The sequence below is a fragment of the Corapipo altera genome, unplaced genomic scaffold (genome assembly GCF_003945725.1).
Source record: "Corapipo altera isolate COAL_440 unplaced genomic scaffold, ASM394572v1 60, whole genome shotgun sequence".
Taxonomy (NCBI): domain Eukaryota; kingdom Metazoa; phylum Chordata; class Aves; order Passeriformes; family Pipridae; genus Corapipo; species Corapipo altera.
This window is the reverse complement of record NW_020884912.1, coordinates 1,009,006-1,015,584: the sequence shown is the minus strand read 5'-3', so window position 1 is coordinate 1,015,584 and position 6,579 is coordinate 1,009,006. Positions and strand designations below refer to the sequence as shown.

Genomic DNA, 6,579 nt, shown 5'->3' with positions numbered 1-6,579 from the left:
TTCCCAGAAAGAGACAAAGGTGACATTTAATCCTAAAAGTGGGAGACTTGCTAAAGACTTGGTGAAATCCACCAGGGTTTTCACCATTTCTATTGCTATCACATAAAAACAATGGATGATGATTTTACATTGTTGAACAGATAAGTAGAGAGATGAATTAGCTGGTAAAGTGATTTTGTTCTTTACTTATAAAATAGCATGGGGGGAAAAAATCCCTTTTCTGACAGCACACTACCAATTCCCATGAATTCCAGCTTCCCTTGCATTTTTGTCTCAGGTTACTTGAGGCATTGCTATTACCTTTCTCACAGTAAAAAATCAAGAGTTTAAATATATGTCCCTCTTCATGATCTTTATGGATGGTGTTTCCATTGCCTGTTGTTATCTTCAGGATAAGAATTTTATAGACATCAATCTACAGAGCATTTGAATCTATCTGAGAGTAAAGTTAAGTATGAATCACTGGTGCTGTTACTGATAATGACGCAAAAATATTTGTCTGTTTATACAGAGAAAAAAAAAAAATCAGGAACCTTCTGGAAATGTGAGTTAAAGAGTCCGAGAGATTTAAAAATTTCAGTGTTCAATTGCAAATCATTGTAAATTGAAGCTTAACTTTTTCAAATTCCTTTTCAATTATTATTACTCATTTATTCTGTAATTCAACAGTATATGACAGCATTTCTATATTAAACTGTGAAGGCACTTGTAGCATGAAATTCCAACATAAGGGATGTAAATTACCAATATATAATAATGAGTATTTCCTTTTTGTAATGTTTTTTCTACCCTGTAGAACACCATAAAACTCTTTTGGTTCAATGCATGTTTTCACAGAGTGGAATTATATCAAAATGAATAATGCTGAAGTGGTGACTGGCAAAGCCTTATGAAGAATATGCTTTTTTGACATTGTCTATATGTAAATCCTACTCCAGTTCATCAAGATGTTCAGCAATTTTAGAGCCATACTGCATTACCTTGCTACCCATTTGGAGAAGTTTCTTCTATTATACTGCTTTGATTCCTGATAAGGGCTCACCTCCTTCCTCTGATGAGAAGTGAGCAAATGTCCTCACTGCATTTCAAGTCCTATCACACAGCCATGCTGTCATGTGTTTCCTCTGATAACACTGCTGCTAACTCCTGCTGCCCCACCTCCCAGACTGTCTTGACATCTGAGACCAATTTTCCCATATGTTTTTTGGTGGCTCAGTACTTGCAGAAAAGCTTGACTAAAAGGGGAGAACAGGCATGCAGTGTTCCTAACTATCAGCCCTGTGGGCTGCCTTCTTTCTCCAGTTTGGAGCGGGCAGAGAGCTGAGACATCACCTTGTATGTCACGGTCACTAGTGGGGTTCTGAAGGGCTTCATCCTCAGCCCGGTTCTCTTCAACAGTTTCATAAATGGCTTGGATGCAGGACTTGAAGGTATACTGAGTGAGTTTGCTGATAACAATAAATTGGGAGGAGCCGTTGCCCTCCTCAAAGGCAGAGAGGCCCTGCAAAGAGACCTCAAAAAATTAGAGGGCTGTGCAATCACCAACTGCATGAAGTTAGACAAGTACTGGATTCTTCACCTGGGACAGGACAACCCCGGATGTACGTACAGACTGGGGGATGAGAGGCTGGAGGGTAGCCTTGCAGAAAGGGACCTGGAGGTCCTGGTCGATGACAAGTGTAATCTGAGTCAGTAGTGCCCTGGCAGCCAGGAGGGCCAACCGTGTCCCGGGGGGCATCAGGCAAAGCATCACCAGCGAGTCAAGGGAGGGGATTGTCCTGCTCTGCTCTGCTCTGCGCTCGTGGGGCCTCACCTGGAATATTGTGGCAGTTTTGGGTGCCACAATGCAAGAAAGATATGAAGTTTTTGGTGGGTCCAAAGGTGTCCTATGAATATAGTGAAGGGTCTAGAGGTGAAGCCATACAAGGAGTGGCTGAGGTCACTTGGTCTGTTCAGCCTGGAGAAGAGGGGATTGAAGAGAGATCTCACTGCAGCTACAACTTCCTTGTGAGGGGAAAAGGAGGGGCAGGCACTGATCTCTTCTCTGTAGTGACCAGTGACAGAACCTGAAGGAATGGCCTGAAGCTGTGTCAAAGGAGATTTAGCTTGGATATTAGAAAAATGTTCTTCACCCAGAGGGTGGCTGGGCACTGGAGCAGTTTCATCAATTCCATTGTGCTCTTTCAGAAGACAAGTCTCATGTGTGGAAAGAATTCATTCATTTAAATATAAAAGTAGGTACATCCCAAGTAAAAAAGCAATTTCAGTTTGAAATTCAGTTGTTCTTAGACTTCCAGTTAAAAAAGATGACTATTTTATTAATTTTTTGGAGCAATGCATGTATATCCAGGATAGCTGCATTTTTTTATTTTCTTAATTGTTCTTCCTAATTTATGATTATCAATGTTGTAGACTGTGAACTTCAATATATGAGGGCCACCAAGTTGATTAGAGGGATGGAGCACCTCTCCTATGATGAAAGGCAAAGAGAATTGGAATTGTTCAGTCTGGAAAAGAAAAGGCTTCAGGTTAACCTAAATGTGCCTTCCAATACCTGAAGGGAGCCTACAAGAAAGATGGAGAAAGACTATTTACAAGGGCATGTGGGGGAATGGCTTTAAACTGAAAGAGAATAGGTTTAGATTAGATATTAGAAAAAAATTCTTTACTGTGATGGTGGTGAGGCACCAGAACAGGTTGCTCAGAGAAGCTGTGGATGCCCCATTCCTTGAAGTGTTCAAGGCCAGGTTGGAAGGAGCACTGAGCAACCTAGTCAAGTGGAAAATGACCCTGTCCACTGCAGGAGTGTTGGAACTAGATGATCTTTAAGGCCCCTTCCAAAACAGGCCGTTCTGTGATTCTATGATCTCTGAGAGTATATAGTCTTGTGCAGTTGTATTTAACTGCTGAAATGATACCAAAAAGCCCCAAATCAATTCATAGGAGGTTATTAATCAGAGACTATTATGTTCAATCAGCTTCATTAATGCATTTGGATTTTTTAATCCATCCCATTAGTATGTTTGTGGCTTCAATTTTTATTGAGTCTGATATGTAGCAGAAAACCATCCCATGCAATTTAAATTCATGATGGGCAGACCCTGTGAAACACAGGCCTTAAAATGAGATGCAGACTACAAAATTCTGCTGCCAAGGTGGTGCATTGCTATGTACCTTAAAAAAGAGTGAGCACCTCTTAAACAGGAATGATGTTGGTCTTTTTACACTGCATGAGCCTACCTTCATATTATCTAGGAAAGACATCCATAAAGAGCATTTGATACTGGCAGCCATATATACTCACTGATAAAGAGCAAAACATTACAGCCTTGGGTGGATGTGGGAGGAAGCTCCGGGCACCTCAGATGGACTTCCCTCGGGCCCTTGAGAAGCTGAAGGGAGACCACTTGCAAAGGAGCTGGTTAGAGGTTACCTCAGGTGTGGAGTATTGTCCTTCTAGACTGGATTTTCTCCTGTCATCACCAGACGGATATGGGATTTTACAGGTGTTACAGATGTTGAGTGTTTCTGTGGGGTCTGTCAGGAAACAGAGACACCTCTTGGTGGTATATAATAATAATGATAACAATAATCATGATCATCATCATCATGATCATCATCTTAAAATATTATTAGTATAGTAATAATTATTATAACAGTAACAATAACAATCACAAAACCAACAAAAAGCCCTCACTGCTGCTTTAAAATAAAGTTTTCTGGCCAGATAATTGAGATTTATAGAACACTGGAAGTGTTTAGCACATATACTTAATTTTGAGAAATATTTTTTTTAAAGGAAGGAATCACACTGTCATTACTTGACAAGAAAAGTGGTGTGAATCATAGAATCATAGAATCTGTTGGGTTGGAAGGGACCTCTGAGATCATCAAGTCCAATCCTTGATCCACTACCGCTGTGGTTACTAGACCATGGCATTAAGTGCCACATCCAGTCTTATCTTAAAACCCTCCAGGGATGGAGAATCCACCACCTCCCTGGGCAGCCCATTCCAATGTCTGATTACCCTCTCTGTAAAGAATTTCTTCCTAATATCCAAACCAAACCTCCCCTGGCAGAGTTTAAGACCTTGCCCTCTTGTCTTACTGATAGCTGCCTGGGAGAAGAGACTGACCCCCACCTGGCTACGACCTCCTTTCAGGGAGCTGTAGAGAGTGATGAGGTCTCCTCTGAGCCTCCTCTTCTCCAGGTTGAACAACCCCAGCTCCCTCAGCCTCTCCTCATAGGACTTGTGCTCAAGTCCCTTCACCAGCCTTGTTGGTCCAGCACCTCAATATCCTTCCTGAACTGAGGGGCCCAGGACTGGACACAGTACTCCAGGTGTGACCTCACCAGCGCTGAGTACAGGGGAAGAATCCCTGCCCTGGACCTGCTGGCGACACTGTTCCTGATCCAGGCCAGGATGCCACTGGCCTTCTTGGCCACCTGGGCACACTGCTGGCTCATGTTCAGCTTCCTGTCAATCCAAACTCCCAGGTCCCTTTCTGTCTGGCTGCTCTCCAGCCACTCTGTGCCCAGCCTGTAGCGCTTCAGGGGGTTGTTGTGGCCAAAGTGCAGGACCCGGCACTTGGTCTTGTCATGCCTCATACCATTGGATTCAGCCCATCTATCCAGACTGTCCAGGTCCCTCTGCAGAGCCCTCCTGCCTTCCAGCTGATCGACACTCCCCCCCAACTTAGTGTCATCTGCAAATTTGCTGCCTCCAAACTACTGCCTAATATATCCAAAAGTGGTTGCAGTCAAAAATTAAACACGGGTCACTTCTCACTGCAATGATAGGGGGGTTATTAAAAAATATTATTTCAATCCATGAGAGCCTTCTCGCTGTCAAAATTCAATGCTTTTTCTCTCTTCACTTCATTTGGTAATAATAAAAATATATTTTCAGGACACTGTATGAGATCATGGTCTTTTTTTTTTTGTTGTTAATAATAGCTACATGGGTTTAGATATCTCCCCAGTAAATTATAATTTAATTTTCAGCTATTTAAAGGTCACTCTGAATAATATATATGCTGCTTAATAATCAGTTAAAATAATGGCACGTTTCAGGAGTGTAGGCTAATAGCAGTATTGCCTTTGCACAGGCCTTTGCTGTTTTCATTTGTTGTGTGATCAGTGAAGCAAGAGAGAAGTTCCCCTCATACGCCCGAGCCAGATCTTCAGTCTCTCTTTCTTTCTCTTTTTAATGGAAGGAAGAAAAACCTTTTCGCAATCATCAGTAATCTCTCCAAAGGTCTTTTAATTTAAAAAGTCATAAGTGTTAATTAGCTATTATTAAGTGCCCCCTGTATAAATTAACGTGATTGATGAAAAAATTAAGGGTAATGAAAAATGTAGCAATGCATGTATTTTTAAGAGACTATATTAAAGATGAAAGTCCCCAAAGACAGAAACTAAGGCCTGCTGCACCCGTGCCCTGCCTCTATTAGTATTAATAATAAAAAATATATAGCTATATATCTCAGGAATGCACACAGACACGTTGGGTATACCAGTTTTAACACCCTTCTTGCTTCATTGAGCTTTGAATACCTTTTTGTCACAAAGACTTACTCCAATGTGGTGTAATGTCCAAATTCTTTTTGGTTTATGGACCAAAATGAGGTTCTTTGAAAATGGACACTGGGATCTGGAGTTAGAAAGAAAAGAGAACTGAACTAATTGAATATTTTTCCCATTGCATTTCCCATTTTCCCAGTGACTTGTTTTATCTGTTATGAGAATCAAACCCCCAAAATTAAGATAAGAGAAATTATTCTTTTCTCCACAAGGCTGACTTTTTTTTCCATTATAAACAATTAGTTTGCAACTGTGCTGGGTTCTTCAACCCGTTTGGCTACATGAACCTGATTGAAAAACCATTTCTTTAAACAGCATTTCACAAGAAACAGGCTAGATTAGGCCACAGTGCTAGATGTGCTAGATTAGGCACATCAAGAGATATTTCCCAGTGGAAAACGTTTGAATAAATAATATCAGATCTGGATATTTTATTTTCTTTCTTTCTTCTCATTTACCCACTCACATCATGTATTCACCAGATTACTTTCATTTCTGATATATATATATATATAGGCCTCACATGACATCATAATCATGTGATCTACACTACATTAATATCCATTAAGAAATAGTTCCCACAAAAAAACTAGGTTGGCAATGCAAAAAGGACTAGGAGTGTCGTGATTTGAGACCCCTAAAATCCAATTCCCAAGTCCAAGTCCCCCTCCCACATCTCAACCCAGTGTGAGACGGGTTTTCCAGATGCAACACAAGACTCAATATGGGGGTAAGGGAATTATATTACAATCACTATACAAATAAATATTATAATACAGTATATACATAATCTTAACTATCTCTCCTATGACAAATCAGTATTTACAATGGATCAATCTCTTCTCCCTCCAATAAAAGTCCAGAAGGGAAAAGGAAAGATCCTTTCTACTCTCAGGGCAACAGTGTCTCTCCTCTTCAAAGCAGCAGTCGTAGCTGGAGTTGTCGTAGTTGGAATCTCTGTCCAATACACACAAGGGGGGGGTCTCCTCTCCCCC

At 41.0% G+C, this 6,579-nt stretch overlaps 1 long non-coding RNA gene across 1 annotated transcript; it reads right to left on the bottom strand.

Annotated features, from left to right (window-relative positions):
• Positions 1-3,194: 3,194 nt before the first annotated feature.
• On the bottom strand, positions 3,195-3,830 carry LOC113952303. The gene is made up of 3 exons (XR_003529506.1): positions 3,698-3,830; positions 3,434-3,557; positions 3,195-3,251 (listed from the first exon to the last, which is right to left on the bottom strand). It is a non-coding gene; the product is annotated as an uncharacterized LOC113952303 (long non-coding RNA).
• Between the last annotated feature and the right edge of the window lie 2,749 nt (positions 3,831-6,579).